The sequence below is a fragment of the Rhinoraja longicauda genome, chromosome 11 (assembly GCF_053455715.1).
Source record: "Rhinoraja longicauda isolate Sanriku21f chromosome 11, sRhiLon1.1, whole genome shotgun sequence".
Taxonomy (NCBI): Eukaryota; Metazoa; Chordata; class Chondrichthyes; order Rajiformes; family Arhynchobatidae; genus Rhinoraja; species Rhinoraja longicauda.
The window spans coordinates 17274333-17292307 of record NC_135963.1 but is presented as its reverse complement, the minus strand read 5'-3'; the positions used below and the strand labels follow the sequence as shown (position 1 = coordinate 17292307).

Sequence of the window (17975 nt, the reverse complement as noted above, 5' to 3'; positions counted from 1 at the left end):
TGACTTGGACCTTCAAGAGTCTGATTATTAAATCAGGGCTCCATGAAACATGGAACTGCTCAAATTAAACATGCTTTCTGGCTCTCCCACCATCTTTGCTGCTTCACCACCCATTCAGATTCCAAACTAATAGTGTGCCCACTTAACGTTATTGCAGGTCTGTAGGAAGGAACTGCAGAAACAGGTTTAAACCAAAGATAGACACAAAATGCTGGAGTAACTCAGCGGGACAGGCAGCATCTCTGGAGAGAAGGAATGGGTGACGTTTCGGGTCAAGACCCTTCTTTACACTAGTTAGGAAAGGGAAATGGGAGATTTAGACAGATATAGAACAAATGAATAAAAGATATGCAAAATAGTAACAATTATAAAGGAAGCTGTTTTCAAGGTGAGAATGAGAACCTGGAGTGACTTGGGTGGGGGAGGGATGGAGGGAGAGGGGTTACTTGATGTTAGAGAAACCAATATTCATACCACTGCTGCCCAAGCAAAATATGAGATTTTTAAAATGTTCTTAGTTTTTAGTTCTTACCTTTTTTTTTTTTTTTTTTTGTCAATCTCAAATGAACATTAATTTTAGTTTAGATTTTTTGCCAACTAGTTTTCTAAATGCCCGAATCCTCTTAGTTTCAGTCTTGGGTGTTGCACAGACATACATCAAAAAGAACAGAGTCTTGTGTATGTGGATCTGAGACAGTTTCACAGATTTATGTGTCTTGCATTCTCACTCACCAGCCGCAGTGAGAAAGTTGAGAGTAAGAACAGAGTGCTGGTGAATTCTGCTTTTCTGACTGGTAGATGATGACTGTTCATATCAATTCAAAGAGATTCAGGAACTCAACACAAAATGAATCCTTCGCAATGCATCAGTGTGAAAATATATTTTCCAAATCTGCTGTTTCTGGTTTGTTTACCTCTGAATCCATATTAAACTTCAGTTTGAAAGTCTCCTTCGTGATCCATAGAGATTGTGGCAGATGCCTCCCAGTCTGGTGAATGCAACTCTACATTTTCCTGGGCATCTGAACGAAGTGTGTTGGTTGGCGTGGTCTTGAGGTTGTCCCAAGATTGCTCTGCAGGGGTAGCTTTCTCAACTGGCGTGCTCTTTTCAGCTCCCGCTGATGAAATGCTCCACCGTTTCTCCCGCTTAAATGCTGAGAGTTCAGGGTCTCGGCATCTGTCCAATGTGTGGAACTTCTGGTTTAATTCATTGTAGAGTTCAGAGTGACGTTTCCTTGTGTGCATGACTTTCTCAACGTCAAGGTCAGAGTACCTCAATCTTCTCCTTTCCAAGGAGCCCATGGACCCTGATGAGCTTGGCTTAATGCGTGGCATGGTCCTGCTCCTGTCTGCAAATTCAGATGCCAGAATGTGCCTCACTGAAGGGTGATGTTTGAGGGCTGAACTCCGTGGATAATTAAGAGTTCCATAAGGTTGATTAAAGTTATAATTGATCTGATCAACAGAGACAAAGTTAGGGTAAATCTCTGACTCGACTGGTTGGCTCCCAGTGATATTGTGCCTGCTGTCGTCCACATTGACGTTCAACTTGCTGTCATCTTTGATGAAAGGCTTTAAACTGACAGTGTGTCTGGGGAGCACCATGTACTCTCCCTCCAGCGGCTGCTCCTGAGCTCGCCTCCACTTCAAGTCCACCGGCCTCAGGGTGTTCTCTGTGCACAGATACAGGGTTCCCCTCAGCTCACTGTTGGTTTCGTTTTTGGCTGGTTCGTTCAGTTCCCCCATACCAGACATCACATCATGCAAATGCTGCATTGGAGGCAACTGGACTAACATATTTCCTGGTGGGATGTTTCCTGGAAGGGTGGAGAAATTCATTCCTTCATTGCTTATGTTCATTTTTTCATCTTCCTCGTCATCCAGTGAAATGCGAGACATTGTCCCTGTGATCGTCGCTGGATTGCAAGTGTTAACCTCTTTGAAGAGCACAGACTGGCAAGCCAGGTCCACGTCCTTTTCAAAATCCGTCATTATCTGGACCTGACCATTTTTGTACGAATCAGGTGAGTTTTCATTCTCTTCATTTTTGCAGATTCCTGTTCGGCATTTTACAACATCCTGAATCTCTCTCCTCAGGAAGCAGTGGACTGTGATTATAACAAAGCCTTGAATGGAGTCAAAAACTGCAAACAATATTTGAAATAAGATCGATCGTCGATCAGTCATCGCCAATACGGCTGACATCCAGTTCTTACCTTTTAAAATTGATTTGAACTTTTTTTTTAAACATAGACAGCCAGCAAAGACCAGTCCTCATGCAAGGATTTTCAAAGACGTTCAGGGAGTTTTGAGGATGGGGCTCATTTTAGCTCATCCATGACATGCAGCGGTAGAGTTGCTGCTTTACAGCGAATGCAGCACCGGAGACACAGGTTCGATCCTGACTACGGGTGCTGCACTGTAAGGAGTTTGTACGTTCTCCCCGTGACCTGCGTGGGTTTTCTCCGAGATCTTCGGTTTCCTCCCACACTCCAAAGACGTACAGGTATGTAGGTTAATTGGCTGGGTAAATGTAAAAATTGTCCCTAGTGGGTGTAGGATAGTGTTAATGTATGGGGATCACTGGGCGGCACGGACTTGGAGGGCCGAAAAGGCCTGTTTCCGGCTGTAGATATATGATATGATGATATGATATGATATGATAACATTATATAATTTAAGTTCCTGGTAGTGCTCAGTGTCCCACCAATCACCTCTAGGGTCACATAGGCCTGGAACAATGGGCTTCTGATTTTCGCTGAGGTCAATTTGGGGAAATGGAGAATGAGTTAATGTTAATGAGAATGAGCAATGTTAAATAGTCTGCTTTTGAACAAATTACAATCAGTATAGAATGTTTACTTCAATGACATGTACCATCTTTCAAATGACTTATCCAGATACTCCATCAGTTGAAAGAAGTTATTGCTTTATTGAAAGCTTTATTCTGCATGTGTCATAAGCTATTTATTCATTCAATGTATTAATATGTGTGGGATAATTGGAACCTCGGGTTTGGTTTTCATTCTACTTTTGCTCCCCATAACTATTCAAAGGTAAAACCTGAAATGATAAGTTACTTGCATGATATAAAATTAATCTACTGGATTTTATCAATGGAGCATAGAAACGCCACTCTACTGGGACTTGACACAGTTGACACAGTAATTACAAGGCAATGCAAGTCAGTAATCTCTGCCCTGTGCCTGAGCCAATATTGGAACATGATACGTGGTTGCAGATGTGATATTAAATCAGGAAGAACACACTTAAATCACTCTTTAGTCTTGACCTTGAACACCAAGATATTTTTTCCAAAGTCCTTTTGACCTTATTCCAGGGGCAAATTGATTTTCAGCATATTGTAAGTAACCAATTAAAAATACAAGTAATTTTATTAGACGAATACTTGAATATTCACTGGAATTTAGGATGAGAGGGGATCTTATATGAACATAAGATTCTTAAGGGAATTGCCAGGCTGGATGCAGGAAAAATGTTCTTGATTTTGGGGGAGTCCAGAACCAAGGGTCACAGTTTAAGAATAAGGGGTAGGCCATTTAGGACTGAGATGAGGAAAAACTTTTTCACCCAGTGTTGTGAATCTGTGGAATTCTCTGCCATAGAAGGCAATGGAGGTGATTCACTGGATGTTTTCAAGAGAGAGTTAGATATAGCTCTTTGGGCTAACGGAATCAAGGGATATGGGAAGAAGTCAGAAAATAAAACTGCAGATGCTGGTTTAAGTCGAAGGTAGACACAAAATGCTGGAGTGACTAGGCAGGTCAGGCAGCATCTCGGGAGAGAAGGAATGGGTGACGTTTCAGATCGAGACACTTCTTCAGACCAGGCAGGAACGGGGTACTGATTTAGAATGATCGGCCATGATCGGCACGGCGATCTGGGCGGCACGGACTTGGAGGGCCGAAAAGGCCTGTTTCCGGCTGTATATATATGATGATATATGATATGATGATCATATTGAATGGCGGTACAGGCTCGATTGGCCGACTCCTGCACTTATTTTCTATGTTTCTACTTTTGGCTGAGTTGATATCTTCAGTCTTTCACCCCTGCCTGTTAAGCAAGCGATCTGTTCAAGGGCATAGTCCCAGCATAAATCCTTTAACAGGAGTGATCATATTCTTCCAGCATCAAATATTCAGTGATACATAAAGGTTGTACTGCAGGGAGAGGTGTGGATGCTGGATGTTGTCATTTACGGAGGAAAGATAATAGGATGTTCAGCAGAAAATTGTAAATAGATCATCTTTTTATCTCTTGAAAAATGTCAGGATTTATAGGGGTATTTTTTCTGGTCTTTAATTTCTCTCGGAGATTCATTCTGCTTTCCAATCTCCCCATTGTTTTAGCCCTCTGCATCTCTACAGGCTCCTTCAAGTAGAACAGTGTATCATAGGAACAGTACGGCACAAGAACAGGCCCCTAAAGCCCCGCGCCGAACATGATGTCAAGTTAAACTAATCTCTACCTGCATTTGATCCATATCCCTCCTTTCCCAGTATTGTACATCCATGTGCCTACCTAAAATCTTCTTAAACGCCACCTTTGTATCTGCTTCCACCACCACCCCTGGCAGCACCTTCTATTTCCATGCAATATATCTGTACTGCTCCACTTCCAGCCTCTCCAGCAATTGCTTCATACCTGACAGTCATGCCTTAGAAACATGGAAAATAGGTGCAGGAGGAGGCCATTCGGCCCTTCGAGCCAGCACCGCCATTCATTGTGATCATGGCTGATCGTCCCCAATCAATAACCCGTGCCTGCCTTCTCCCCATATCCCTTGATTCCACTAGCCCCTAGAGCTCTATCTAACTCTCTCTTAAATCCATCCAGTGATTTGGCTTCCACTGCCCTCTGTGGTAGAGAATTCCACAAATTCACAACTCTCTGGGTGAAAAAGTTTTTTCTCACCTCACTTTTAAATGGCCTCCCCTTTATTCTAAGACTGTGCCCCCTGGTTCTGGACTCACCCAACATTGGGAACATTTTTCCTGCATCTAGTTTGTCCAGTCCTTTTATAATTTTATATGTTTCTATAAGATCCCCTCTCATCCTTCTAAACTCCAGTGAATACAAGCCTAGTCTTTTCAATCTTTCCTCATATGTCAGTCCCGCCATCCCAGGGATCAATCTCGTGAACCTACACTGCACTGCCTCAATTACAAGGATGTCCTTCCTCAAATTAGGAGACCAAAACTGTACATAATACTCCAAATGTGGTCTTACCAGGGCAACTGCAGAAGAACCTCTTTACTCCTATACTGAAATCCTCTTGTTATGAAGGCCAACATTCCATTAGCTTTCTTCACTGCCTGCTGTACCTGCACGTCAAGTTTCAGTGACTGGTGTACAAGGACACCCAGGTCTCGCTGCATCTCCCCCTTACCTATTATCACCATTGAGATAATAATCTGCCTCCTTGCTTTTGCTGCCAAAGTGGATAACCTCACATTTATCTATATTGCCACGCATCTGCCCACTCACTCAACCTGTCCAGGTCACCCTGCAACCTCCTAACATCCTCTTCACAGTTTACACTGCCACCCAGCTTTGTGTCATCCGCAAACTTGCTAGTGTTGCTTCCAATTCCCTCTTCCAAATCATTAATATATATGGTAAACAGTAGCCTTCTGCTACTGAGTTGCTGAGCTTTGGAATTTCTTCCTTAAATCCCTCTGTGCCTCTGCTTCACTTTCCACCTTTCCACAATCTCTATGATTGGTCAACTGCTCTATTTTTGTGTGCAGATTGCCACAAATATTTTTTCATTTAAATGTCTTAGGATATTTTCATTATGTAAAGAGGCACTGTATGGAATTTGTTTTTGCACAGATTAGAATTGGCTCGCAGAAACAGGCTTGTTAGCCGTAGTTCTGACCAGCTCACAATGAATCTAAATCTGTTCATTATGTATACACATTTTTGCTAAAATTGGTGGTCCTGGATAGAATACTATACTTCTATTCTCTTGCCCCATTAATTTAACAAAGATAATGATTGCAGCTTAAAATCTCTGCACCTGGTTCCTGCAGTCCTCTTCAGTTGTACATGCAAATCTCTTTCCACCTGAGAAGTTTGAGGAATGCCAGGCATCAATTCTGTCAAGCAGGAAACTGTTGATTATAGTTCTCAGTGAGCCAAGAAGCAAATCTTTTTGAAAAAAGTAATTCTGGAGCACAGCAGTTCCACTGGCTTATTACATTAAATAACTTCTAATGTTCTTGTTTTTCCCCCTCAATTTGTCTAGACTGAAGTGATTTGTATACTCCAGAGATTCTGCAAACCATAGGGCCACAAAGAGTTAGGAAGTGACATTATCCTAAAAAGTTCTTTTGCAGCTGATATGGGCCTGATGGACTGAATGGCCTCCATCTTAACCATAACCTCAATGATTGTATTATATTCTCCCGCATGATTATTTGACATTTGTGCCACTTTATCAAAAATACAATGTACTCTGAATCTTTCCCAGATTTTACTCTCACTTACGGTTGATCCAAAAATCTGTTCCTTTTATCTCTGTTGCTTCCCCCTCAATTTTCTTTGTTACACTAATACATTTGCAAGACCTTTCCCACCCATCAAAGAGTTCTTGACAAAGAGTTCTTGAAGCTATACCTGAATGAACAAACCAGGACAAATCTCTTTTAAATTGATGCAGTAGCGATGCACTTAAAGGGGATTTTACTGCAACGTGAGCCCACACTAACAAAGGTTTCACAAAGGAACATTGCATTGTGTCGCTGTGGAAAACTGATATGGAAACGTTCACTCAACAGGGTGAATACGCCATGAATGTGTACGTGTGGAACCCCAAATCTTAAAAACTGTAGCAAGAGTATCATCTACCTACAACATAATGTGTCTACAGAAAATGTAGTCATATGAAGTGGCATTTTAATTGGATACTTCTACCCAATCATTATACTGTAAGGTAGTTTACGATAAAAGAGTTGTTAAAGATGTTTACTTTCCATAAGAATATTTAAATAATAAAATATAAGTATGTTAGGGTCAGCTTACCTAGTACATTAAGCAACTTTCAGAATTTTACAGGATATCAGAAATGTGACACGCAGTTCAGAAAAAAATATTGCCCTCTGCTAATCTAATCCGTTCTACATGAATCTAGAGATCTACAGCTTACTTTCAACTGAGTTGAGCTTTTCTGGATATTTACTGCAATTTGTAATAGTAGAGAATTTGAAGTTACATTGAGGTCATATTGTATGAACCAAAACTTGGATTCATAAAATTTTCAGTGAATTATTCGTGAGCTTCTCAAGACCTATTGATTATTTCCACTTGAAGTGCTGGTCTGAGAATTTGGACAGCACATGAGGTTCCAATTTATTCAGCAGTGTATGAGTGTGTGAGACTTTATGGAGTTATTTTACATTGCTTGATTTGCCCCCCTGCCCCCCCCCCCCCCCCCCAATTATATAGAGCGAGTTGTTGTTTGTATAATGGGGCAAAGTTCTTTGCTGTATAATTGGGTCAAGTTCCAGGTTTACTCTTCATGGTAAGGGATAAAGTGCACGTAAATTAAAATGCAACATTTCCATTGCCATCCGGGACATTTTAAGATATATAGCAATATGCTACAGATTTTAAAATATATATATATAGTGGGTGGCTTTTGGTTCAACCTTTGGGATTTATGGTTGTTTTAAATGCTATGTGGAATACAGCAGTAACAAATACTCAAATAGCAAACTGCTCATTGAGATACAGCTTCCAAAAGCAACTTTTGTTTTATTTCTTGGATCTAGTTTGTCTCATCATGTGCCAATAGCTTGAACCGCTTATAAGATTGTAAATATAAAATAATTGTCTGGTGCCCTTTTTTAAATAAAGTAACGAGTTTTGGTCTTTAACTGTGTGGTTGTCCTAATGCATTTTTTTACATGTCATTAATGTAGCCCTCAGTGATACTTGGTGTTGTTCATAAGAAAGGATTAACAAGTGTGACGAGTTTACTGATAAGAATTTGCTGCGGATTACCAGGAAATTCTGTACTCCAAACAGGGGTATATTACAGGCTAATTTCTGTATGAGGAGGAATGTCACTCAAGCATGTAAGCAAGCTAACTCCTGAATGAAGTGTTACATGACCCTTTGTATGGTCTTTGGTGAAGTGGGGATATGGATGAGAGGATAGGCTAAGAGGTCCTAAGGTAAAGATGGCAAATGGTAGCTCCTTGAAGGAAGGCACATTCAACAGTTTTAATTGAATTAAAATCATAGAATGATTTTTCTACTTTGGCCATGATATCATCTTGTGACAGGTATTATTGTAATTGTAAAAGCTGCCTGTCATTGCAATATTGCCTGAGTACATTGCAGTTTTGCTTTCAGAATTACTAAGTGTGGAAATGAGTCACGAGATTAGAAAAGGCACAAGAAGCAGTTGTGAGCCAGAATGGTTGTATAGGTTATATAATTAGCCTTCCTATACTACGACAGGGATTAAAAAAAAGATGAGACCTCTCCTCATTACTTATTCAGTAGTGAAATGATCACTGATTTGGGAGTTCTTATTCTGCAGTTCAACAATCAAATTAGAGTTTCTCTTGTTGATTAGCACCACTCCATTGGAAAGAAAGTTGGAGCTGCAGTGGCATATTGCAATGAAAAAGGCAAATGTATTCGGTGATGAAGTAGCCTTACAACTGAGGCAGAGTCTGTTGTGGACCCAACTATCACGATCACAGCTTGCATCGTTTCTGTGCTGTATTTCTAAAGTCTAATCCACAACCTCCCCAACTACCTGTATCTCCTGCCCCATCAGCAGTTGATGAGTGTTCCATATTTGCCTCAGTATCCACAGAAAACGTCATCCTTGAGCCCCCAAGGAACCACCTAAAGGAGAGACTCAGAACACCATGTTGGTAGGTGTGACAATCAGAGGAGGACTCTAGTGTGACATCCTGATGCCTTTTCTCTAATTCATACATGGTGAATATTCACTGAACAAGGCATGGGGATGGGTGTTTGAGCATGTAAACACATAGATAGGAAGATGCAACAATAAACTGACCTTGAACCCTTGAAGAGAAAATGGAAAAGAAAATATTTCTTGTGACAAAGGTGAAGGCTATTTTCCAAATGAACTCATTTGTGAGTTATGAGCTTCACGTGATAACATCATGCCTCATGTGTGAACACAGGCAATAGGAAAGATTAAAATCCTCAGCAATGGGAAGATACCAATGGAATGGTCACAAAAATGGCAAAAATAATTCAATTTAGGAACGTTTCCAGGTAATGCATTTGACAAAATATATATTTTTAATGAATAGATAACACTGAATATTCTGTAATAAAAATGGAAATTGTGGGGAAAAACACAGCCTGTCAGGCAGCTTCTGTGGAAACAGAAAGTGAGCTTTCAAGGGAGTGAGGGTGGAACAATTACATCATGGGGTGAAGAGAAACTAATTTATATGCAATTGCATAGGTATTAACAGAGAGAAGTTGATACCTAGAGGGCATACATTTCAGTCAACCTGGAGGATTGAAATGAAGTTGAGATATAATTATTTCACCCCAAGGACTGGTGAGGGATCTGGAACTCAATCGCTTTAAAGGGACACAATGAACTGAATGGCCTCCTTTGTGTCATAAACTGTGACAGACAATAAATGATGTAGATTACAGTCAACTTGCATTTATTTTCAATTGGAGCATAATTTAATATAGAACAGAAAATGAAGACCTAATGCCAAGACGCCAAATTTCTTATTCAAATAACACCTTTAAAATTAAACCAACCATTCAACTAGAAGATACCTGTAAAAAATTCTGCTACATTCTAATGCAAAATAATAATTTATATTCTTCCATCACCTCATACTTGACTGTTTTACATCCTATTAAACTCAGGTTTATTGTTTGCAGAAGGAGGTGAATGTTCACTCTCCTTCCATTTATTTCCCAGTCTTCTCTTTAAAAAAAGTTGAATGTAGAGCTGTGTATTTCCAGAATTTTATACTTTTATTTCAGATCTCCAGTTAACAGAAGATCCTTTCCTCGGATAAACTATTGTTGCATATTCCAGAACTTTAATAAAGACAGAGCAAAATATATAATGGAAAATCCTTTGCAAAATTAAGATTAAAAATATAATTAAAGGTTGGACAGTCCAGACTGTATCAGAAGTGATCTGCACCCCTCCCCCCACCCTGCATCATTGTGCCTCCCGTACATTATTTCGTCAAAGACTATGAATAGATCAAAATGCCTTTTGAACTTTGCCAATGGCTCAAAGATATTTTGATCCTGCATTCATTCACTTACCTTTAATTTGTGAAATTCATTTAAGATACACCTGCATATCAATTTAATGCCATAACCCTCCACAAATAAAAAACTGCAAATAAAATATGAATTGTAAAAGTAATATTAAAATCTATATTCTATTGATTCATCGAAAGATTATATAACATTCATGTATAGATTAATTTGTATGAACTATTTTATGAAGTACATGTTATATTGACTATCCAGTATTTTCGAAATCCCTCTTATCTTCAATTTAACACTGTTTCTAAACATTCATCCTACATTGCATTCTTTCAACAATGTAACATAAATATTGAGTGCAACATTCAAGTATCCAATTCTACTCATTTTAGAAAAGTGGAATTGCATCGAATAATATTTTGAGCAAGATTTTGATGGCCTCTTTTTATGTAGAAACAATTCCTTTCAGCATATGAAAGTTGATTGTTTGAACAACAGTTTTCGTGTTTGGTGTTTATAACACCAAGCCAAATAGTCTGGTAATCTTACTGCAAGACACAATTGCATTGGTTTCATTAACAGTTTCATTTCAGATTGGAAATATGAATCGACCATGTTCAGAACCATGTTTTATTAAGTTCTGTAAAATATGTTCTGCTGTGCATAACATTCCTGATGTTCCTGAGAAATAGAGTGATGTATGAAACTGTGCAAGTTTTCTTGCCTTATCCTTTCATATGGCATTAGCTAACTAGCCGAGATAGCCTTTACCCCAACCTTTACACCCAGGATTTTCACCTTCTCCTAACTGCTAGTTCATAGCAGAAATAAATAATTTCATAGAAACAAGGAACTGCAGATACTGGTTTACAAAAAAAAAGACACAAAGTGCTGGTGTAACTCAGCAGGTCTCATTAGGGGCAGCGGTATGACAGTCTACTCTCCTCCACCTGGTGGAATGCACTCAACCCCAACAACTTCTCTTCTGATACCTCTCACTTTCTTCAAGTTAAAGGTGTAGTCATGGGCACCTGCATGGGCCCCAGCAATGCCTGCCTCTCTGTCAGGTATGGCGAACATTCGTTTTTCTAAACAAATATTGGCACCATCTCCCAACTCTTTCTCCGCTACATCGACGACTGCAACAATGCTGTCTCCTACACCCACGCAGAACTCATTTATTTCATTTACTTTACCACTAACTACCACCGTGCCCTCAAATTCACTTGCACTGTCTCTGGTACCCCTCTCCCCTTACCTGATCTCTCTGCCTCCATCACAGGGGGCAGACTAAGGGCTGACGCCGACCTCAAACCTACCGACTCCCACAGTTATTTGGAGTACACTTCCTCCCACCCTGCTGCTATCTCAATTTGTCTGTTGATGCTGCATCTGCTCCCAAGATGAGGCATTCCATTCTAGGACATCCAAGATGTTCCCTTACTTTAGAAAACGGGTTTCTCCTGTGCTGTCATAGATGGATCCCTCACATACGTCTTCTCTGTGCCTGTATTTCTGCTCTCGTACGCCCTCCTGCAGATAGAACAATAATAGAGTGCCCCTGGTCCTCACCTTTCACCCCACCAGTCTCCGCATCCAACACATCATTCTCCGACATTTCCATCACCTCCAATGCGATCCCTCCACCAGTCACATCCTCCCATCGCCACCACTTTCCACAGGGACCACCCCCTTCACAGCTTCTTGGTTCACTCATTCCTTCCCACCAAACCACCTCGCTGGTACTTTCCTCTGCAACCACAGGAGATGTAACATCTGTCCTTGTATCCTCTCCCTCACCTCCATTCTGTGTCCGCAGCAGTCCTTCCATTTGAGGCAGAGGTTCACATGCACCTCTTCTAACTTCATCGATAGCATCCGGTGCTTCTGATGCAGCCCCCTGTACATCGATGAGACCAAGCCTAGATTCAGTGACCATTTCGCCGAACACTTGCGCTAGTGGATCTCCCGGTTACTCACCATTTTAACTCCTCTTCTCATTCCCATCCTGGGCCTTCTTCATTGCCAAAGTGAGGTCACAGACAAACTGGAGGAACAGTACCTCATTCTGCTTAGGTAGCTTACAGCCCAACGGTATGAGCATTGAATTCTCCCATTTTAGGTAGCTACAAAACCCCTCATTCTCTCAACCCTCCCCTGTCCCATACCTGGAAACATTCCTATTTCTCCTCTCCCCTTCCCGTTTCTTCCCACATTCCTCCCTCCAGCTTCATAATTTGCAACTATGACGATTTTGTCTCACATCTTCTGTCTTTTCGTCTCTAGCTTTGTCCAACCATCTGCCTATTAAAACCCTCCTCATCTGTATCCATCTATTACCTGCCAGGCTTTGCCCTGCATCTCCTCTCTTCCAGATTTCTTCCCCAACCCCCCAACTACTTCCCAATCAGTCTGAAGATGGGTGACTCAAGATGTCACCTATTCATGTTCTCCAGAGATACTGCCTGACCTGCTGAGTTACTCCAGCATTTTGAGTTTAGAGATACAGCACGGGAATAGGCCCTTTGGCCCACCGAGTCCGCACCAACCGGTGATCACTATCCTATATGCTAGGGACAATCTGCAATTTTACCAAGCCAATTAGCCTACAAACATGTACGTCTTTGGAGCGTGGGAGGAAACCGGAGCACCCGGAGAATACCCACGCAGGTCACAGGGAGAATGTATAAACTCCACCCAGACAGCGCCTGTGGTCAGGATTGAATCTGGGTCTCAGGAGCTGCAAAGCAATAACTCTACTGCTGAGCCACTGTGCAGTCCTTACAAAAATTAATTCAGTGTTGATTTATTCTCAATAGCTGGCTCACACATAAAATAAAGTGACCATATCTTAATTAGGGGCAAAGGAGCAAACTATCTCTTAAACCAACAGGCAGAAATCCCCCAAAGGGCTTTAAATATCCAGGGTAAATCCCAAATTAATAAAGGAACAACAATTCCTTAAACAAGATGCTTATCCTTCACTGATATTACAAGTTAAAAGGAGAAAATAGGAAGGAGGATCCAACGGAGAAAGATCTGCATAAGAGTATTGACTTTTTACTGTTTCGAGTTTAACACATGCAGACAACATAGAACAAAATGCCAATCTCATCTGCCTGCACACGATCCATATCCCTCCATTTCCCGCATATCCAAGTCAAGTCAAGTCAAGTCAAGTTTATTTGTCACATACACATACACGATGTGCAGTGAAATGAAAGTGGCAATGCCTGCGGATTGTGCACAAAAAAGAATTACAGTTACAGCATATAAATAAAGTTAATAAGTTACTCTTATGTAGACAAAAACTTAGTCTCTGAGGTTATAAAAGTTGACAGTCCTGATGGCCTGTGGGAAGAAACTCCGTCTCATCCTCTCCGTTTTCACAGCGTGACAGCGGAGGCGTTTGCCTGATCGTAGCATCTGGAACAGTCCGTTACTGGGGTGGCAGGGGTCCCTCATGATCTTGCTTGCTCTGGATCTGCACCTCCTGATGTATAGGTCCTGCAGGGGGACGAGTGTAGTTCCCATGGTGCGTTCTGCCGAACGCACTACTCTCTGCAGGGCCATCCTGTCCTGGGCAGAGCTGTTCCCAAACCAGACTGTAATGTTGCCGGACAGGATGCTCTCTACAGCCCCAGAGTAGAAGCAATGAAGGATCCTCAGAGACACTCTGAATTTCCTCAGTTGTCTAAGGTGGTAAAGGCGCTGCTTTGCCTTACCCACCAGTGCGGCAATGTGCGTTGCCCACGTCAGATCCTCTGTGATGCGGACTCCCAAGTATTTAAAACTGCTCACCCTATCCACAGTAGACCCATTTATCTCCTGTGGCGTGTACGTCCTTGGATGTTTAGCCCTTCTGAAGGCCACAATCAGCTCCTTCGTTTTAGTGACATTCAAGAGGAGGCTATTGTCCTGACACCAGAGTGCCAGATCAGCCACCTCCTCCCCGTAGGCCTTCTCATCGTTGTTGGAGATCCGGCCCACCACCACAGTGTCATCAGCAAACTTGATGATGGAGTTTGAGCTGAACCTGGCCCCACAGTCATGTGTGTACAGGGAGTACAGTAGGGGGCTAAGGACGCAGCCCTGGGGGGATCCTATGTTCAGGGTGAGGGAGCTAGATGTGTGTTCCTCCATCCTGACCACTTGGGGCCTGGCGGTGAGAAAGTCCAGGACCCAGGCACACAGAGGGGTGCTAAGCCCCAGTTACAGCAGCTTCTCAACCAATCTGCTGGGGACTATTGTGTTGAATGCTGAACTAAAGTCAATGAACAGCATCCTCACATAGCCCCCCTGGTTGTCCAGATGAGAGAGAGCGGTGTGTAGAACCTGGGAGACCGCATCATCCGTGGACCTGTTCGGATGGTATGCGAACTGTAGTGGGTCCATGTTGCGAGGAAGGAGGGCGCAGATGTGCTTCTTGACTAGCCTCTCAAAGCATTTCATGACAACCGAGGTGAGAGCCACCGGTCGGTAGTCATTTAAACACGCTGGAGAGGCATTCTTTGGCACCGGTACAATGATGGATATTTTGAAGCATGCAGGGACCACGAACTTGGCCAAGGAGAGGTTGAATATTGTGGTGAGCACTGGAGCAAGCTGAGTAGCGCAAGACTTTAGCACTCGCCCAGATATACCATCTGGGCCTCCAGCTTTCCTCGTGTTCACACGCGTCAGAGCCCACCTCACCTCATGCTCGAGAATGTGTGCACATCCCCAGCGGTGCATCCCCCTCCAGCCTCGCTAGCCAGCGCCCCTTCGGTGCTGATTTTAGACGGCGAGCTGGTGGTGTTACCCGTCTCAAACCGTGCATAAAAAGAGTTCAGGTCATCAGCTAAGGAGGAGCCGGCACTTCCGGTTGAGGGGGTGCTGGACCTGTAGCTAGTTATTGTCCTTAGCCCCTGCCAAAGGCGCCTGGTGTCCTGCTGCTCCATCTGTGACTCCATCTTGTCCTGGTACCTCCTTTTTGCATCCTTCACTGCCTTTCGCAGTCGGTAGGACTCTCCCTTGTAGTCGTCCATGTTGCCGGATGCCAGGCCAGAGTTGTAAGCAGCGGTGCGAGCATTCAAGGCCAAGCGAATAGACCTGTCCACCCAGGGTTTTTGGTTAGGGAAGATACTGACCCTTACCGTGGGGATGATGGTATCGGCTATTGTGGCAATGAAGTCCGTAACCGCTTCCGCAAACTCACTGACGTCTCTGGAACTTGGTTGGAACATATTCCAGTCGACATCGCTCAGTGCATCCTGCAGCATGGCCTCTGAATGGTCAGACCACCGCTTTACGTCCCTCGTCACTGTCGCTTCCCGTACTATCCGTTGTTTATACTCCGGCAGCAGGAAAATGGCAGCATGGTCAGATTTTCCAAAAGGAGGGAGAGAAACGGCCTTGTAGCCTTTCCTGAATGGCGTGTAGCAGTGGTCCAAAGTTCTTTCCCCCCTGGTGACACATGTGATGCATGAGATAGTCAGATGTTCCAGGTCCCGCGAGCAGGAACGAGAAAGCGTCTTAATATTTCCAGGATTGCACCAGTTATTATTGGTCAAGAAGCAGACTCCTCCGCCCTTGGATTTCCCGGATTCTTCCGTTCTGTCCGCCCGGAAAACAGTGAAGGACTCGGATGGGCAAATCACCTGGTCAGGCACCAGCGGGGTCAGACATGTCTCAGTCAGACAAAGGATGTTGCAGTTCTTTATGTCCCTCTGGAATCTGATCCTTGCCCTGAGGTCATCCAGCTTGTTCTCCAGGGACTGGACGTTGGCCAGATGTATGCTGGGCAGAGGTGGTCGTAAGGCTTGGGTTCTCAGCCTGTTCCGAATCCGCCCTCGCTTCCCTCGGTGTTTTTTCCGACTTTCCCACGGACCTGCGCTTCCACTGCTGCTGCCGCGGTGCGCTGCTTTGATGATCTCCATCTGCTTATCTAAAAGCCTCTTAAATGCCACTATGGTATTTGCCCCCATATCACCTTTGGCAGTGTGCTCCAGTCACCACTGCGCTCCAAGTAATAAACTAACCCCACACATCTACCTATAAATTATTGAAACTCTCATCTTGTCTGTTCGTGTGTACCCGAAATACAGCCAAAACGGTACACGATAGCGGAATTATTTTAGGCCCACCTTACTCACCATTGGCCTGCGGTTCAAATGGTTGTTATATTTTAAAAGTTATTCACTTTTTAAACTTTAATAAATCACTTTTTAAACTTTAATAAATCCCTTTTCCACTTGCCCTGCCTGTCAGCCGCACCTGCGCAGTAATACCTCCGTGTTCGACGTCACAATGGGAACCTAACCGGTCCGCGCCTGCGCAGTTGGGGCCTGTTGATCTAATACTCACGTGTTCATCTTGCGTCACAACGGTAAGATGGCCGCCGGATCCGCGCGTGCGCAGTTGGGGGAGGGTATCCGCTCGGGGGGCGTGACCCGTCCGAGTAATGGGTGTGGCGGCCAATGTTGGGGGGGGGTATGAGGTGAGCTCTCCTGCTGCTGGCCGCGACGATGGCCGCCTGGGGCCAGGGTGAGTGGCTCCTTCTCCCCTCTCGCCCGCCCCCGGGGGAGTTTTAAGGGGGGTTTAGGGGGGATGGAGTGGGTGAGGTGGGATGGAGTGGGTGAGTAGGTGAGGGGGGTGGGGAGGGGAGGATAAGGGGGGGGGGGTGGGGGAGGAGAGGGTGCTACACCAATGCAGGAGGGGTTTGGACCCAATGGGTCCACAGCAGCTAGTCACTTTTAAACTTTGCCCCTCACACCTCCAGTCCTTGACATTTCCACCTTGGAGAAAAAGGTTCTGACTGTCTACCCTATTAATGCCTGTCATAAATTTTATGCACTTCTATCAGGAAATATTAGGAACCAAAATAAATTAGGAGTAACAACATTTGAACCAAAGTAATTAACTTGGTAATAAATTGCATTAAAGCAAATGAAGCTATTTAAAATTGAGAGAAACACAGAACTGTCTTGACAGGCATTGAAGATATGGATCTCAGTTTAATTCAAAAAGTTTGCAGTTTGTTGGGATATGGGTCCTGTACAATTTTTAATTCTTATTAAATTTCATCCCTTGTGTGCATTTCTCGAGCCACAGATGTCAGAGAGATGAGAGATTTCATTCATTGCTCCAGTCATATGATACCAGTGCAAAAGCCAAAACTCAGATTACCAGATCCCGTGGTTCCATTAGTCCTCATTTCATATTTTTCCGATATTTAGAATAGTAAAGGAAGCAGATTATTACAATAAAAATCCATCACTTTTAAATAATTATAAGAGGGTGTCTAGATTAACTTTACAAACAGCATCTGGGGCTCCAAATTGAAGTCTATCTGACCGGCAATATTATTATAGAGAAAGAAAGCAAGCAAGAAAAGAGAAATAAAAAGAAATAACACACATTTATTAGTGCCTTACGTGACCTCAGGATATCCTGAAGTGCTTGACAGTCAATAAAGAATTATTGAAATGAGATTACTGTTTTGACAGCCGGTGTGCCCACTAATAGTAATAATATAAATTTTGTATGTGCTCTTCTGGGATATTTCTGTATATAAAGTGTGTCTGCCCATTGCAAGAGTTATTCAACTTCTGAAGTGATTTATCCTGGAGATGATACAAAGTGCTTGACAAACTCTGGTTCTTTCCTTCTATCTATCTAGCATAAAAGAAAGTCAAGACGTAGTGGTCTAAGTTTTCTGATCA

General features: G+C 43.0%; 1 protein-coding gene and 1 pseudogene across 7 annotated transcripts in view; both read right to left on the bottom strand.

Moving 5' to 3' along the window:
* Positions 1-17975, bottom strand: part of st3gal3a (ST3 beta-galactoside alpha-2,3-sialyltransferase 3a) — a 350137-nt gene that overhangs the window by 11368 nt on the left and 320794 nt on the right. The window lies entirely within an intron of this gene.
* On the bottom strand, positions 591-12211 carry LOC144597998 (adhesion G protein-coupled receptor B2 pseudogene; annotated as a pseudogene).